The sequence below is a fragment of the Apium graveolens genome, chromosome 11 (assembly GCF_009905375.1).
Source record: "Apium graveolens cultivar Ventura chromosome 11, ASM990537v1, whole genome shotgun sequence".
NCBI lineage: Eukaryota > Viridiplantae > Streptophyta > Magnoliopsida > Apiales > Apiaceae > Apium > Apium graveolens.
In genome coordinates, this window is record NC_133657.1 from 98,140,581 (window position 1) to 98,160,620 (window position 20,040).

General features: G+C 33.7%; 1 pseudogene; it reads left to right on the top strand.

Annotated features, from left to right (window-relative positions):
* LOC141695722 (uncharacterized) overlaps window positions 1–11,344 on the top strand; it is a 44,193-nt pseudogene extending 32,849 nt beyond the window's left edge.
* The last annotated feature ends 8,696 nt before the right edge of the window (window positions 11,345–20,040 follow it).

Here is a 20,040-nt window from a genome sequence, read left to right on the forward strand (position 1 = left end):
GTCGTAACGGATTTGCTATGGAATTCTTTAGTTAGTTGTTTAATACCTTAGTGTGTGATAATTGTATGATATCTAGTATTGGTTGTGCTTATTCGTCTTATGTGCATCGTGAATATATAAGATAGGGTGTTAATCTCTTGTGAAGCGACGGTGGATCTTGATATTTAGAACTTGCCATGCTAGCATAGGTTCATGTATGTGTATACATGATTAGTGGGTAACTCTAACCGTTTTACTTTCCCTGTGTAATCATAAGGAACAACTTGTACTTAAATCGTTATGTTGTCAAATTCTGTAGACATATAGGGTCTCAACATAATTGATGACTATTCAACTCCTATCTTAATTGTGGGTGCTTGGTAGAATGGTATTAGTACAATGAAAATTGGCTTTTATCAGTTTAGTTTTGTTCGATTAATATCATCACCGTTACATGCTAAGGGTAATAACAATAACTATTGAAGGAAGTAGTAATGAAGTTATGATCTCATGTGTGTTTAATATTGTTAATTCAAGTGTCAACTAAGTGTTTAATTCTAGTAGTTAATTATAGTTAATAATTAGTTAATCAATTCTATGTGTTATTGTCTTAACATTGAGAAGTAATCATACATTGGTGAGTAAGTGTTAATTGAGCATAATTAGTCCGAGTCTCTGTGGGAACGAACTAGAAAGTATTCTATATTACTTGCGAATGCGTATACTTGTGTGTATTATTAGCGCGTATTTACCGCCCTAATAGAGACCGTTGCTCTCACGGAGGAATGCAGTGTTGTGCTGCAACAAAAGTTGTATCCAAAGCTTAAAGATCCTGGAAGTTTCACTATTCCTTGTACCATCGGAAATTTATCATTCGACAAGTGTTTATGTGATTTGGGAGCTAGCATCAATCTGGTGTCTTTGTCTTCCTTCAAGAAGTTTGATTTACCTGATCCAAAGCCTACTTATATGTCTTTGCAGTTGGTCGATCGTTCTATTACATATCCACGAGGCATTGTGGAGGATATTTTGGTCCAGGTGGAGAAACTCATCTTTCCTGCTGACTTTGTAATTTCTTATTTCAAGGAGGATAAAAAGATTCCCATAATCTTGGAAAGACCATTCTTGGCTACTGGTCGAACCTTGATTGATGTGCAGAAGGGTGAGCTCACTATGCGAGTACTGGATCAGGATGTGACGTTTAATGTTTTCAATGCCATGAAATTCTCTACTGATAACGAGGAGTGCTTATAAGTCGAATTGGTCGATTATGTGGTTACTTTAGAACTTGATCAAATGCTAAGGTCTGATGCCTTAAAGAAAGCCTTGATAGGGAATTCAGATAGTGAAGGTGATGTGCAGTTGCAGTATTTGAATACTTCTCCTTGGAAGCGAAGGCTGGATATGCCTTTTGAATCTCTTGGATTGGAAGAGCTGAAAAAGTCTACAAAGCGTCTCAAGTCATCTATTGAGGAAACTCCTACACCCGAGCTTAAACCATTACCTGAACACTTGAGGTATGCATTTTTAGGTGATGCATCTACTTTGCCTGTTATTATTGCATCTGACCTTTCAGGTAGTGATGAGGAAAAACTCTTGAGAATTCTGAGAGAGTCAAATCGACAATTGGATGGACTATAGCAGATTTCAAGGGAATCAGCCCTTCTTATTGCATGCATAAAATTCTGCTAGAGGAAGGAAGTAAGCCGACTGTTGAGCAACAACGAAGGTTGAATCCGATCATGAAAGAGGTCATAAAGAAGGAAATTTTCAAGTGGCTAGAGCAGGGATCATCTATCCTATTTCTGATAGTTTTGGGGTGAGCCTAGTTCAGTGTGTGCCGAAGAAAGGAGGCATCACAATGGTTGCTAATGAGAAGAATGAGCTCATTCCTACTCGAATAGTCACGGGGTGGAGAGTTTGCATGGATTATTGGAAGCTGAAAAAGGCCACGAGGAAGGATCACTTCCCTCTTCCTTTTATTTATCAGATGCTTGACAGGTTGGTTGGGCATGAATACTATTGTCTTCTGGATGGCTATTCAGGTTACAATCAGATTTGCATTGCTCCAGAAGATCAGGAAAAGACTATCTTCACTCGTCTGTTTGGTACTTTTGCCTTCAGAAGAGTTTCTTTTGGGTTGTGTGGTGCACTTGCCACATTTCAGAGATGTATGATGGCCATTTTCTCGGAAATGATTGGTCAGAATATGGAGATGTTCATGGATGATTTTTCTGTGTTCGGGAATTCTTTCGACGAGTGCTTGCAAAATCTTGGCGAAGTTCTTAAAAGGTGTGTTGAGACCAATCTGGTTCTCAACTGGGAGAAATATCATTTTTGTTAGTGTTTGTGCCCTAGAGACAACATTATTATGTTTATATTATGAAACATTTGGATTATTAATTATGATTCTAAAGATTATTCTTTAGTAATATATTATATTTTTATTTTCTGCGATAAAATGTTAGATTAATAAATGTCCTTGGAGTATGATATGTAAATCTGTATCTCTAAGTACGTGATTCAGAAATGAGATTATGAGAATAGTATTGATATTCCTAAAGATCCCTAGTCAAGTATTATTGTTAAGGGATGATAATAAATACGTTGAGACTAGCATGTTTTTTGACTGATGATCATATCTCATTGATCATAGGTATGGTGATATTAAAGTCAAAACACAGGCACATGCATTAAATACATGGTGCTGGATTGACCTGTTGCGAGATACTACATGTTTAAAGTGTCATAAGTTAATCTCACACTGATAATGATGTATTGGTCCTTTGACCCAAAATCATTATATTTCTATACGAGAATTAATATACTTTGATACTATTGAAAGTTATCCTTGATCGGGTAATAATAAAAATAGACAATGGGTATTTATAAATCGTATGAGAAATATGAATGATTTAGATGGGATTTAACTCTCCTTTATCAAAGGAATGATATTATTGACCTCTTGATTGAGTGAGACTATAAAATGCATGGTCGTGCTCAAATAGTGATTTGTTTAATAGTTTACTCATTGATCAAGGAAAGAAGGATTAAACACTTGCAGAGGATGAAACAATGCATTCCTCGAGTTTGATCTATAATGTAAGGCTAAAGGGATTATATTAGATTGTACATTATTCACGAAAGGTTTAACTGAATCACCAATCATTATTATTACTTGGGGAGCAATGATATATTACTAGATGCCACTCATTATTTAAAATTTTATTATTAGAAAATAAAATTATTTCCAACGTAATAATAGCCTATAGGGTCACACACAAAGAACGTTTAAAACAGAGTGTTATTTAAACTATGAATTTAAATATATTATTGTTAATTCGAATTTAATTATATAATTAATTAAGTGAGACTTGATTAATTGTATATATATTAGAATTCGAATTTAATAATTATATAAACCCAAAATCAGAATGGGTCCTTTTAGAAGCCCATTAAGATTAGGGTTAGGCCCAAATCCTCTCTCCCTATATATACATTAAGATTTATATTTTTAGGGTTTAGTTGACACATCACGTTTTTGAGAAAACCCTAGCAGCTCTACATCTTAGAGAGGCTAGAGAGGGAGAGAGAAAATAGGCAACCAAATCGGCTAGTACCGTCTCCGGTGATCGTTGGACGATCGGGCTTTCGTGTGGATACCTTGGAGAGCAGATCTTCGAAAGGAGGGCTGCTGTGTTGGTTCATCAAGATCTGTACATTCATCACAATCAGAAGGAAAGCTTTATTAAGTTAAACATCTAATCCAAATCGGCTAGTACCGGCTCTGGTGATCGTTGGACGATCGGGCGTTCGTGTGGATACCTTGGAGAGCAGATCTTCGAAAGGAGGGTTGCTGTATTGGTTCATCAAGATCTGTACATTCATCACAATTAGAAGGAAATCTTTATTAAGGTAAACATCTAATCTCCGAATTAAATGTCTTGTTTCGCATGGATCCTGTGTTTGGGGTTTCATTTTTTATATTTATTTTTTATTTTTCCGCTGTGTTTATGTCATGAATCCCAACAATGGCATCAGAGCTACTTGCGAAACATTTCAATTCGGTTGTATGTTTACAATTTTGATATAAGTGAGCATGCATATAATTTTTGGTGCGTGTATATGCCTGTATATATGATTTTGAATATATATATATATGATATTCATGATGTATTTTATAATCATGTGATGGTTGTATGTATCGATGTGTGAGTATATATGATATAGTTTATTTTTATTATGGAGATTGTATACGATGTGATTTTTGAAAAAAGCTGAACAGATTTGGTGAAATCTGTGTCCAGTGTCCGATTTTTGCAAATGATATGAGTTTTCTGACTGTAATCGGGTCACTGAGCAAGACTGACAATGTCAGATTCGCGTCTGTAAGCCATTGGATGTTGTTACAGGCCTTGAAATAGCGATTTTTATTTTTTAGATAGCTGATTTTAATTTTCAGATTTTGGAAAATATGTTGTGTTTGATTATATAGTCTGAACTATGATACGTGATACCATGTTAAGATTATAAGTGTTTTTTTATGTGTCATGTGATATCATGGTGTATGGTTATGGCCTTAAGACCCTTAAGTTAATGGTGTTTTTATGGTTTTGGTTTCTAAATATGACTTGCATGTCATTTATTCTTTGTAATTCGTTTATCTCGAATGTAACTCGAGTTTTCTTATGTAAATACATTAGTATAGATTGTTTTAATGTAATATACTTCAAGGAGGCATGATCCAAGAAGAGAAGTAGTAATCGAGACAAGAAAAATAAAGATTTGTAATTATAATTGTATTTATATTATTCACTATAGATTGACCTTGATCCTTTCATTAGCTTGAAAGGATCACGTAGGATAAAGACCATAACCAAACACGTTTACATACCGCACATTACATATTGATGTATGAATGTATGTATAGAATAGCTAATGATGCATGCTTTAATTAGATTAATCATGCATGAATGTATGCATTAGATACGTCACCCATGTCATGCCTGCTAAACAAGATAAAATATGTAATGACTCAAGATTTTAAAATTTATAAATGATTATGAGATTCTCGTGTTTATGAAACACGGAATGAAATACGAATCTTCTTTATTTCCGACATGGGGCGATTTTGTCAACAACGGGTTCATTGAACTTGTAAGGCTGTGGTTTTTAAGCGATACCGATGTGACTCCTCCACTACCTGGAAATCAAACCATTGACGAATATTGATTTGAAGTATTTTATTCAAGGAAAAATTGGGAATCTCTTTATGATGGGATCATGATCGTTATATTACTAACAAAACCCTAATGTTTATATTAAGTTGTTTAGATGCCTTCTTTATACTGGAGCTCTTTTTCTATTATTTCTTTCTGTCATATCGTTAATAGCAGGTTGGTTATAGTGATAATTTGATTCTTCGTCGCCGTAGTAAATAGGAGAGAAAATATAATTTATTTCTTCTCAATATATCTAACACGTTAACCCCTAGATCGATAAGGAGTGGGTTCTCCAGAGAGAAGTACTCCCATCTATCGTGGGACAGCGTGTTGAAGTAGATGATACTTTTTAGACCTTTGGGTTTGACTTAACTAAGTTACCATAATAGGATTGTGAACTTAGAGGCATAGAGTTTAGTGAGATTTATTGGATAAATATGAATAAATATTGTTCCACTAAACTATCCAAGAGTTATATAGTTGATATAATTGACAAATATTGTCTACTTTATTAAATTATGTTTTAGGAGTAAAGCCAAAGCTGAACTAAAATGTTGTAAAAATTTGGATCTTGGCTCACTAGAAAGTATAAAGAAGATATTTTTTCCGAATTAATAGTTAGGGCTATTAATTTGATTAAAATAGTGGGAGATATATATTTTGAATATATATAAATAATCATTTGAACATAATTTAATAATCATTTGTAGACTAATTTATCTTATGCACTTAAACATTGTAGATATCAAAATGGTAAAAAATTCAAACAACTTCTCTGTGTGATCAGTCCTTGAGAAGGACAAGCTGACGGGAATAAACTTCCTTGACTGGCAGAGAAACTTGAGGATTGTCCTTAAATAAGAGCGCAAGCTCTATGTAATTGATATCCCTCTCCTGGCACCTCTCCCTGAAGGAGCATCATGTGCTCAACATAATGTTTATCAGAAACATATCGATGATGACACGGATGTTCAATGTCTCATGTTAGCGAACATGAGTGCTGAACATCAGAAATAACATGAGAATATGGATTCTTATGATATGATTGATCACCTTAAATGTATGTTTGAAGGACAAGCTCTTCAGAAGAGGTTTGATACTTTCAAATTGTTACATGCATGTAAGCAGGGAGAACGTGATCTGGTTGGACCGTATGTTTTAAGAATGATAGGGTATATGGAGTACCTTTCCAAGTTGGGTGCCCCAATTGCTATGGAGCACCAGATTGATCTTATTTTGCAATCTTTAAATAGCAGCTACTCTCAATTTGTGATGAATTACAATATGAATGAGATAGATAAAAAACCCACCAAATTGTTGGCTTTGTTGAAAACTGTTGAGACCAACGTTCAAAAGGCATCCCCTGCTCCCATGTTGATGGTGAATAAGGGGAAGGCCAAAGGAAAGGGTAAATGGAAAGGCAAGAGGAAGATGGGATCTAAATCTGATGCCGATCCGAAACCTGTTCCGACCAAGGCTTTGAAGCCTAAAGGTGGTGTTCCAAAGGTTGGTGATTGTCACTATTGTAAGAAACCAGGTCATTGAAAGAGGAACTGTCATGCTTATTTAGAAGATCTGAAGAAGAAGAAGGCTGCTATTGCTTCTTCTAATTCAGGTATTTATGTTATAGAAGTCAACTTGTCTACTTCTACATCTTAGGTATTAGATACTGGATGTGGTTCTCACATTTGTATAAATATGCAGGAACTGCAGGAAAGTAGGGCATTGATGAAGGGAGAAGTCAACCTACGAGTTGGCAATGGAGCAAAGGTTGCTGCTTTAGCTGTAGTGACTTATCGTTTATCGTTGCCCACTGGGCTTGTTTTAGAACTGAACTGTTTTTACGTGCCTGCGATTTACAGAAACATTATTTCGGTTTCTTGTTTGGACAAGAAAGGTTTTTCATTTTTGGTTCAGAATATAGTTGTTCCTTTTCATTCAATAATGTTACCTATGAGGTTGCACATTTGTTTAATGGTTTATATGTTCTTGATTTAGATACTCATGTCTATAACATAAATAATGATAATAAATATATTAAGATGACAGACTCAAATCAAACATACCTTTGGCATTGTCGTTTAGGTCACATAAATGAAAAACACATTTCCAAATTACATAAAGATGGTTACTTGGATAAGTTTGATTTTGAATCATACGAAGAATGCAAATCTTGTCTCATTGGAAAAATGGCTAAAGCTCCTTTTACCAAACAAGGTAAAAGGGCCACCGAATGATTAGGACTTATACATAGTGATGTATGTGGTCCAATGCATACGATGGCAAGAGGTGGCTTTTACTACTTCATTACATTTACTGACGATTTCAGTAAATATGGATATGTGTATCTTTTGAAGAACAAATCCGATTCTTTTGAAAAGTTCAAAGAATACAAGGCCGAAGTGGAAAAGCAAACAGGGGAAAGTATAAAAGTTTTACGATCAGATCGTGGAGTTGAATACTTAAGCCTCGAGTTTAAAGGTTTCTTGAAGGAGTGTGGTATTGTATCACAACTTACTCCTCCTGGAACGCCTCAATGGAATGGAGTTTCTGAGAGGAGAAATTGTACCTTGTTGGACATGGTACGATTGATGATGAGTCTAGCAGATCTTCCAATAAGTTTTTGGGGTTATGCTCTAGAAATGGCTGCATATACATTAAACTGAGTTCCAACTAAATCGGTTCAAAAGACTCCATATGATATATGGAATGAGAAACGTCACAGCATGTCTTTTATGAAAGTATGGGGATGCGAAATGTTTATGAAACGCTTGGTGTCTGACAAGCTGGGACCAAAATCGGATAAATGTTATTTTATGGGATATCCTGAAGAAACTAAAGGGTATAGTTTCTGTAATCCTACCGAGAATAAAGTGTTTGTTGCTCGAACCGTTGTATTTCTTGAAAGAGAGTTACTTTCCAAGAAAATTAGTGGGAGGACTATAGATCTCGATGAAGATCGAGTTGTACAAAATAACATTGAACCAGAGCTAAAAAGTGGGCAGTAAGTACATCAAGATGTTCCTGCTCGGGAAACACAGGTTGTTCGTAGATCTAGTAGGGCTCGTCATGAGCCGGAGAGATATTATGGATTTCTCTTGACTCAAGATGATGATGTAATGCTCATAGATAATGATGAGCCTCTTACCTACCAAGAAGCTATTAATAGTCCACACTCCGAGAGATGGCTAGAGGCCATGAAATCCGAAATGGAATCCATGTATCAAAATAAAGTATGGACTTTAGTTGATCCACCTGAAGGGGTAAAACCTATAGGGTGCAAGTGGGTTTTCAAGAAGAAAACTGACATGGATGGTAAAGTACAGACCTATAAAACGCGACTAGTGGCAAAAGGTTTCAAACAAATTCATGGTATAGACTATAATGAGACCTTTTCACTAGTTGCTATGGTCAAGTCCATCAGGATTTTGCCAGCAATAGATGCTTACTACGACTATGAGATTTGGAAAATGGATGTCAAAACCACTTTCTTAAATGGGAGCCTTGAAGAGGATGTATACATGATACAACCTGAGGGTTTTATCGATCCCAAGTTTGCTAAGATGGTCTGTAAGCTGCTTCGATTTATTTATGGATTGAAGTTAAGCCTCAAGGAGATGGAATCGTCATTTTGATGAAACAATCAAATAATTTGGCTTTTTCAAAATGAAGATGAACCATGTGTTTACAAGAAGGTTAGTGGGAGCCATGTGGCATTCCTAGTACTATATGTAGATGACATATTACTAATCGGGAATGATATACCTTCTCTACAGGCTATTAAGACTTGGTTGGGAAATAGTTTCTCGATGAAGGACTTAGGCGATGCCACCTATATATTAGGGATCAAGATCTATAGAGATAGATCAATGAAATTAATCAGCCTAAGTCAGAGTACATATATTGATAAAGTATTGCATCGTTTTGGGATGTAAGAGGAAAAAAGAGGATATATCCCAATGTCTCATGGGATATTGATCTCAAAAGACAACTGCCCTAAATCATTAGATGATAAGGGCCGTATGAGCAAAGTTCCATATGCTTCGACAATTGGATCTATAATGTATGCAATGATATGTACTCGTCCTGATGTTTCGTATGCCTTGAGCATGACGAGAAGGTACCAGTCTAATCCAGGTGAGGGTCACTGGACAGCTGTCAAGAATATTCTTAAGTACTTGAAGAGGACTAAAGATTCATTCTTGGTGTATGGAGGAGATGAGAAGCTAGTTGTAAAGGGTTACACTGACGCCAGCTTCCAGAGAGACAGAGACGATTCAGTATCTCAGTCAGGTTTTGTGTATTGCCTTAATGGAGGTGTTGTAAGCTGGAAGAGTTCAAAGCAAGAGACAGTAGTTGATTCTACAATGGAAGCTGAGTATATTGTTGTCAGTGAAGCAGCCAAGGAGGCTGTTTTGATACAGAAATTCATAACGGGACTTGGTGTGGTTCCATCGATCACAGATCCAGTTGATCTTTACTGTGATAATAATGGAGCTATCGCGCAGGGTAAAGAACCAAGGTCCCATTCCCCGGAAAAGTATATACTTAGGAGATATCACCTTCTTCGAGAGATTAATGAAAGAGGAGATATACATATATGTAAAGTGCATACTGATGATAATGTTGCAGACCCACTGACTAAAGTTTTGTCGCAGCAAAAGCACGAAGGTCATACTAGTTCCATGGGTATTAGATACATGGGTGATTGGCTCTAGTGTAAGTGGGAGATTGTTGGTGTTTGTGCCCTAGAGACAACATTATTATATTTATATTATGAAACATTTGGATTATTAATTATGATTCTAAGGATTATTCTTTAGTAATTTATTGTAACGACCGGGAAATTTACGTTGTATAATATCATATTTATAATAAAATATGTGTATTAATATGTCAATTATGTGTGATTATCTGTTAAACCCTAATTGTTACGTGTTACGTGTATTCTGTATCATTTCTGCATTTTTAAGGTATTTTTCAGATGTTTTATATCGTATTCAAAGGTTTCATTTCAAACGTTTTGCAACCCAAATAATGCTTTTAAAGCCAGTATTTCAAATAAAATAATGGACCCTTTTTTCATCAAACGGCTTTTACAATCCCAATATTCTGAACATCTAGATATTTTATAAATTTTCTCGTTTTACGAAAAATGACTTTTCCGGGCCCCGTTGGGTGTTAAAAACCCCACAAAAATCACATTTTTATTTTTATAAAATTATAGGACTTTTATTTATACCATTTCTTTGCATTTTTGAATTATTCACAATTTTTGGGAATTTTTGACATATATATTGCATTTATAAAATATTTATTAATTAAATTTTAATACCCAAAAATTATGAAAATTAGGGCCAAATATTTTTATTAAATGTATAATTAGCCCCCTAATTTTATTTAGGAGTATTAATTTTTCAGCTATAAATACCGTAATTATTATTAATTTAATTAATTAAAATCAGAAAAATTCAGCAAAAATCCCCAAATTCCAGAAATTAGGGTTTGGTGTTCTTGAGATTCAACTAACGATTTCATCGTGATTCCGACCTCCAAATCAGACATGTAAGTACTCGTTGCAAAGCTCTTGATCTCTACTTTCTAATTCTGTTATCAATTTTGAGTTTTATTGCTTCGATTTTCAATTCGTATTTTTAGGGTTTATAGCCGAATTGGGTATTTGCAAATCGTTGTGTTTTGGTTGATGAAAGTGATATGAATCGATTGCCCAGGTTGATTAGATGATGATACATATTTTTATTTAATTTTTCTATTCCCGGATTAGTGAATTGTATTTTTGAGTTTCAACCCGTTTTGAATTCGGGTTTTTGTTTTGGATTGTTGATTGTTGATTTGATGATTACGAGCTTAAAGATCGTCGATTTCTGAGTTGTTTGGCATCAGTTTCGTCGAGTTTGGTTCTGATTTTCGCGTCGCCGGATTGTTACGCCGCCGCTGCTTGCCGCTCGCCGGCTGTGTTCGACGAGGAAGGGGGACCTGGGGACGAAGGGACGGGGAGCTGTAGGAGAGACGAGGTTGACATCTCCAGAATCGCTATGTTCCAGTCACGTTCTGTTCATCGGAAAGCTCGCCGGGAAACGCCTACGACGCCGGTTTCTGGGCAGTCGGGGCGGTGTTCTTGAGCGACCCGGGTTCGACCCGGTTTGCAACCCGGTTTCGACCCGGGTTTGATCCTGAAAACTTAACCCTGAACCCTAATTTTGTGTTTCTGGTTATTTTAGTATTTATTATTTTATTTTTTTTTAAATCAGAAATTAGTTTTAGTAATTCTTAAAATTTAATAAAAAAATCAGTTTTAAATTTTGAAAACTAGTATTATTAATTTCTAAATTATTTTATTAATTTATAAATTCGAATTTAATTATTTAACTAATTATTTGATTAATTATCTAATTATTTATTAGTTATCTAATTAACTAATAATTAGATAATTAATTAGTAATTAGGTGTAACAACCGGGAAATTTACGTTGTATGATATCATATTTATAATAAAATTTGTGTATTAATATGTCATTTATATGTGATTAAATGTGTTGAGTCATTAAACCTTAACTGCTATGTGTTACGTGTTATCTGTTTTGATCCAAACGTGTTTTGGACATTTATTGAGTGTTTTATTGTAAGTTAGATATCTTATATCAAAACCCGTACAGCTCAAAACCATGTTTTAAAAGCCCGTATTTCAAACAAAATCATTGGCCCTATTTTGCCAAAAATGCCCTATATCATATCGTTATTCTGAACCCCTAGACGTTTTACAAATTGACCTTTATCGCGAAAAATGGCTTTTCCGGGCCCCTTCGGGTACCAAAAACCCCACAAAAATCACATTTTTATTTTTATATGATCATGACATTATCATATATCATTTTTCTTAGCATTTTTGTAATATTCATAATTTTTGGGAATTATTTAGCATTAATTTTGTATTTATTGGATATTTAAAAATTCAATATTAATACCCAAAAATTATAAAAAAAATTGGGGCCAAATAATTTTATTAGGAGTGTAATTAGCCCCTTAATTTTATTTAGGGGTATTATTTTACATAGTATAAATATCTGATTTTTCAATAATTAATTATTAATTTTAATTAAAAATCAGCAAAATAAATCAGAAAATTCAGAAAAGGGAATTAGGGTTTGTGTTGGTGAAGAACAGACAGAGAATCAAAGCTGAATTTGAAGGTGATTCCGGAGTCCAAATCAGTCATGTGAGTACTCGTTTTGAAGCTTATGATCTCTAGTTTTTGATTATGTATTTGTTTTTCATGGTTGATTGATCGAATTTATATTCATATTTTCGGGTTTTAATTTTGAATTCGGGTTTGAATACTCGGTTATTGTTTGATGATTTGATGATTACGAGTGTTTAGATCGTCGTTTTTCCTGTCGATTGGTACCGGGTTTGCTGGGTTTCATGTTGAATTCGTGCTCGCCGGAGAACGACGTCGCCGCCGCCGTTCTTTGTTTTCCCGACGTCGTGCTCGTTGAACGAAGAAGGAGATGGACGAGGGAAGATGCTGGGCTTGATTATCGAACGAAAACGCAACAGAACGAGCCTGGAATCGTTTTGGTTGCTCTTCGTTTTGGTTCGCCGGGAAACGCCGCCGACGTCGGTATCTGGGCAGTCGGGGCGGTGTTCTTGAGCGACCCGGGTTCGACCCGGTTCCAACCCGGAAATCGACCCGGGTTTGATCCTAAAAACCCAAACTCTGAAATCAGTTTCATGTTTCTGGATTTTTATTTATTTATTTTATTTTCTGAAAATTAGAAATTAGTTTTAATAATTTTAATAATTTGCTAAAAATATGTTTTGAATTTTGAAAAATAATATTATTAATTTCTGAATTATTTTATTAGTTTATAAATTCGAATTTAATTATTTAATTAGTTAATTTTGCGAATAGTGATTTGATAATGAGAATTATTATTCGAGCGTTAGTTATTCGAATAATATTGCCGTAATTGTTCGTATCGTATAATTAAATACCGATAATTAATTGATTAACGAATCGTTTAAATTCCAAAAATAATATATTAATTCGGTAGTATTCGAGAATAGTGCGTAGCTCGTATTTATACGAGTGTTTAATCGTTAAGTTGGTTTATAATTCGAGTAATTCGTAGTTTTTCGATAAATAGCGTATCAGTTAATTAAATCGATTGATTATTTGTAAATAATCGATCTAATCAAATAAATAGCGATGAGTTGTAAATATTTGCAATAAATTGTGATTAATCCTAATAATTAGGGATTAATTAATTTAAATTAGTAAATAATTATCTATTAATTATTTATTAGTTATTTATTTATTAAATATTTAAAAAGTGATTAATTATTTCGATAATTAGTCACATAATTTTCGATAAATCATAACTTCTTCATTTTAACTCCAAAAATTATAGAAAAATTATTTTTGACTTTGATTTTTCTTAAATAATTATTTAAAAATTATTTTTGGGATTTAAAATTAGCAATAATTATTTATATTGAATAATAAATTGAATTATCAGTGTTTAATTGATAATAATTCAACCGTTAGTCCGAATTGAGCGAAACGAAAGCCTGTTGACTCAGAAAAATGAATTCTTTTTACTAAAAATAATATGAAGACCTAATTTCTTCACAAAATTAGTTGACCTTATTGATTGCTTGATTATCAGTCGAAATACGTGCCGAGACGAGTTCGAAAAATTCCGGAAAAATGGGAAATGAAGCAGAAGGTGATCAACGGAGCAATCAGCGAATCGATTTCGATTCTAAAAATTATTTTAACTATAAAAACGATTATGTGTTTATGTGCTTATGTGTATTATGAGGTTAATCGAGTCTTACTTATTTATATGTAATATTCGAGTTGGTTATAAACGTATGGGTAAATAGTAGGAACAAAATGAAGTCGATTTAAGGTACGACAGAAGTATAAAATGACTTAACCAATCTATTTTGCTAACAGAAACTAAGCCAGCAAGGCAGGTCAAGTAGGGGATAGACGGAAGTAATTTAATTGCAGTAAGTCGCACAGAAGGCAAGTTTCTCCTCTATTCTATTTTCCAGAATAGTGATATTCTCTTCAGATTCTTATTATATTTGCATTACTTTAACTCCTTTATTCATATCTCAGTTCGATTCTTGAATTATTCTTTTCATTTGAATTTATTATTCGTATTCCAATTATTTCTCACAATTATTAATATATTCTGGTGATTAGAATATATCAAAGTATACCGATTATTCCGGTTGCTATTCCAGGGACTGGATAACATTACTTTTGGGGATTAAGGTTACTTAATCCTAAGGACCGGAACATAACCGGATCCTTGAGATGGGCCGTAGTGCCTGGGTGCCCGACGGGATCTATATAGTGAGATATAGATCTGCACTGTATCCTGGCTGATCAGTAGGGTATAGCTGCGAACTTGAGTCCAGTGTAGTTCGTTTGTATTTGCCAGCAATGCCCTTCTTTTGATTCTTATAAGGTTATATCTTTGCAGATAAACCTGGGATATGGATTCAGTTATATTGTTTTAACATTGTGTATATTTTGTAGACTTGTTGAGCAATTTTGGCTCACCCCTTTTTGTTATTATTCACCTTATTGTTTCAGTTAAGAAGGAATATGAAACCCGTCAGAACACGAGTGGTAAAGAAGCGGGTCAAGCCTCGGGATCCTCTTATACCCAAGGTGTTGATCCCAATCCAGGAAGAAAGCTTTGAGTTGGCCGAGCAGGTGGAATGTTGATAGATAGTATATGTGTTTGAATAAAAGCTAAACTTAGTTTAAAATGAGTTAGACAATGGTTTGTAATAAAGAAAGTTTGTGAGATTTTGAATGTTGGTTTGTAATAAAAGTAGTTAGTGGTTCTTGTTTTCATACTTCAACCTAGAAAGGTCCTGGTAGTTGTTAAGGGGTTTAATTTCATTTCTTTATTATTTATTAATAAGCTTGTACAGGTTGGGTGATTAGCTCGTAACCCCCAGACTTATACCCCGGGTCTGGAGGGCGTTAAATTAGGTAATTAATTAACAAATAAGGATTAAATACTACGATTAATAATCCGATAATTAGTTAATATTACGTATAACTCGTATCTATACGAGTATTGATTCGATAATTAAAACTATTATTCGAGCGATAATTATTCGAAGAATACCTTAATAATTATTCATATTGAATAATTGAATACAGTTAATTAATTGATTAATTAATCGGATAGGTATAGTAATACTAGCGATTCGATAGTTATTCGAGAATTACGATTAACTCGTAATTATACGAGTAATTGAACGATAAGTTCGATTATTAATATTCAGACGATAGTAAATTATTCGTATAATATCGTAATAATTATTCGTAATGAATAATTAAATACGGACAATTAATTTTTAAAACGTATACGTGCAATAATAATAGTAATGTTTCGATAATTATGCGAGAAACGCGAATCACTCGTAGAAATACGAGTAGTGGATCGTTGCGTTGAAATATGATTCGAATAATGGCTCGTTTATTCAATAATTAACGTACCAGTTAATGATATCGATTATTTATTTATAAATAATCGATCTAATCGAATAAATAACGATAAGTTGTAGATATTTGTAATAAATTGTGACTAATCCTAATAATTTGGGATTAATTATCTTAAATTATTAAATAATTATTTATTAATTCGTTATTAGTTATTTATTTATGAAATATTTAAATAAGTGATTAATTATTTCGATAATTAATCACATAATTTTCAATAAATCATAACTTCTTCGTTTTAACTCCAAAAATTATAAAAAAATTATTTTTGACTTTGATTTTTCTTAAATAATTATTTAAAAATTATTTTAGGATTTAAAAGGTTGTAATAATTGTTTATATTGAATAATAAATTGAATTATCAGTGTTTAATTGATAATAATTCAACCATTAGTCAGATTTGAGTGAAACAAAAGCCATTTTACTCAGAAAAATGAATTCTTTTTATTAAAAATAATATGAAGACCTAATTTCTTCTCGAAATTAGTTGACCTTATTGATTGCTGGATTATCAGTCGAAATACGCGCCGAGAGGAGTCCGAAAAATTCCAGGAAAATGGGAAAGGAAGCAGAAGGTGATCAACAGAGCAATCAGCGAGTCAATTTTGATTCTAAAAATTATTCTAACTATAGAAATGATTATGTGCTTTTGTACTTATGTGCATTATGTGGTTAATCGAGTCTTACTTGCTTATATGTAATACAAGAGTCAGTTATAAGCGCATGGGTAGATAATAGGATCGAAATGGAGTCAATTCAAGATGCAAATTGAAGTACAAGATGATTTAATCAGTCTATTTTGCTAAAAGAAGCTAAGCCAGCAAGGCAGGTCAAGTAGGGGATAGACGGAAGTGATTTAATTACAGTAAGTCACGCAGAAGGCAAGTTTCTCCCCTATTCTAATTTCAGAATAGTAATATTCATTTCAAATTCTTATTACGCTTGTATTCCTTTAATTTCTTTATTCATATCTCAGTTCGATTCTTGAATTATTCTTTTCATTTGAATTTATTATTCATATTCCAATTGTTACTCACAATTTTTGATATATTCTGATGATTAGAATATACCTGTAATAACCCCAAAATTTTGAACTCTTTGTAACCCTTATGAATAGTGTTTTTGCTGATATTGCTGAATAAGAAAACTGTTCATGCCACACTATGTAGGGGTTCTGTTATGGATATTCTGTGATTTTATTGGTACTCTATAGGGTATATAAGTGTATGTAAAGATCGTCAGAATCCAATTCCGAACACTTTGATTTTTCCCGGAAATCCACTAGATACGGAAAGAATTGAGTATAAGGTAACAGGACAAAAAGGATTTAAATTAAAGGATTATAAGAGAGGATCATAAAAGGAATATAATATATTGAGAAAGGTTAAGGGAACCTAAGTAATAAGATCCCGGGTATGATCCCTCAAACGATAAATAAAAACGAAAGTTAAGCGAACCGTATAACAGATCAGCGGTCATTAGGCAAACAATTAGGAAGTTAATCAAGGAGGTTAGGGATGATGAGGTCATCCAACCAATAAGGAGAGGACAAGTAAGAGATGATGACACAATAAGGTGATGTAAGCATGACATAGGGAGGGAGGAGATGTGGTTGGTTTATAACCACACAAAGACAAGGTTAATAAGGTAATTAACCAAAACAAAAAAACCAAACTACATCCACCAAGCCAAAACAAATCATTTTCATCAAAACAAAAATTGTATTTCTCTTTACCAAGAACATTTGCTCTCGGCTTTTTTCCATTTTCAAAGAGAAGATTTTTCAAAATCCAAGTTCCAAGCTTCCTAAATTGGTAAGATAATTCTCTAGTACTCCTTATGCATAGTTATGGCTATCTTATGAGTTTAAGACTCCAATTCATTCTTAATCTTCTCCAAGAAATCAATGAAGAAGATAATGAATAGTGATTTCAAGGTTTTTAACTTGATTTTTCTTGTTTTTCCTTTAAGATCCAAGCATCTCTAAGACATCTCAAGGCTTCTTAAGGCTTCCTAGCTACTCACATCACTTCAAGGAAGGTATATCATCTCCAAACCCTAGCTTTACTTTGTATATTAGGATGATTTTGATAGTTATGGTAAAGATTAGCTTGAAGCTTGTTTGTTTAGAGTTTGGGTTGGAATGGTGGTGAATTGAATGTTGAAATCTTATGGTTTGGTTAAAGGATTTAAGTATAGTTTAAATTCAAGTTTAAGAATAAGTATAATTGTTAATATTGAGTTGATTGGGGCTGTTGTAGTGTGATATGGATGGACTTTGATTGTATGAATGGATTGGGGTTGTTTGGTGATTGTATTGGAATGGTATAAAATTGGGAAATCGCGTAAACATAGTCGTCGTAATGTCCGATTTACTTTAGACTACTTTTGTTCATAACATTAGGACCCGAGAACTCCCTGCTAGGTTTTTACCATTGCCATATTTAGATAGTTCATGTTACGAGCTTCGTTTTGATATGTGGTTCGTTTGATTCCGATGTACGGTTTAGGAGAAACGGCCGTTTTAAGTAACGACATTTCGCGAACGAAACATTACCCCTCGCCTTACTTTGAAACATAGGTTAAAGACCTAAAAAGGGTTAATTAGTGTATGAAACAATTATGTTAAGTGTGTTAGGTAGTTAGCAAGACACTTGCGAAAGAATCGCCTTAAAACTCGTAATGGTTAAATTATTAAAAATGGTGGAGCCGAGGGTACTCGAGTGACTTAAGAGAATCAGTAAGCGCAAAGCGAGCGTTAGAGTCTAATTTGGTTAAAGTATAGATTTACAAGTGAGTTTGGTTTAATTCCAACTCACATGCTGTTTATAGGTTACCAGACTCATCCCAAGACATTAATCACCCTCAGTCGCTCAGGCAAGTTTTCTACCCGTATAACTGTTGTTGTGATGTACATGTGTTTATGCATGATCTTGCGATAAATGCATATTTGTTATTAGCAAATTCTTGCGATATATTGTAGCATGTGATATGGTATATATGCATGCCTGTTTCGTATTCTTGATACATATATCTGTTGATTCAGTTGATAATACCTATGCTAGAGATAAGCGGTAATTTGCATATACCCTTAGTATAGGGGACCCAAAGGTGAACTTTTTTCTAAAACCGGGAGTCGATGCTCCCGAGTATATATATATATATATATATATGAATAGTTTTTAAAATTATGAATCAAATAAGGTTTTTTCGATAACTTTATTTTATTAATGAATATTATTTTGAATATTCATTCGAGGACATATGACTCCGCTTATTTTATTTATTGAATATTATTTTGAATATTCATTCGAGGGCTTATGACTCCGTTTGTTTTATTAATGAATATTATTTTGAATATTCATTCGAGGGCTTATAACTCCGATTTATTTACTAATTAATATTCTTTATTTTATTAAAGAATAATATGTCGGTAATCAAACTTACTTTTTATTATTCAAATAAAGATATTACTTTCGTATAAGTATATCTTTGGTTATTTAATAGTCATTTCAAGTATAAGTTTTACAACATCTACTTCAATTATTTTTATAAAGATTATTCTTTATGGGAATATTATTTAAATAATAATATTCAGATATTTTCTAATATATTGGGACTGATTTACTTTATTAAATCAGCATTACTCCAAACACTCTTTAAAGTGTTTTCGAGTCTTTAAAATGATTTTTAAAAGTTAGAGCGGATCCCAAAACTCATTTTTATATTTAAGATCCTCCTTTCGAAGGGGATTTAAATACTCGCTCAAAACCAGAGGGATCCGGCTCTGTGGTGTGTTTTATATTCGCAACAAGGTTGATGTCTTGATAAAAGAATTTTGATTACTTACCCAACACTCAGGAAGTAAAATTCTTGGAATAAGTTAATCCATTAACAGGAATCGCCTGGGAAATATCGGTGAGTTTTCCTTTCCAACTAGATACGACTTCTTGGTGGAGCCGTATCAACAAGTTTCTACTTGGGGAAGGGGGGACGAGCTTTACGTTTCAGAGTCATGGATTTCATCTGAACTAGGAGTGGCGTAAGTGGTCGAGTGGCACCGGCCCAGCCTTATTATATTGGCCCAAAATGGCCTGGAAGTTCCGCTAAGACGGTCCATTCCTTAGGAGTCCAGTGTTCGGTTGACAAGTAAATCCGACAGGTTCTCCTCTACATGTAAAAAATGGTGGGGTTGTACTACTGCGACTGATCATCGTAAGTGGTCTTCCTGGCGCGACAAACTCCCGTAATGAGTTCATCATCCAGTTGGATAATTCTGCAA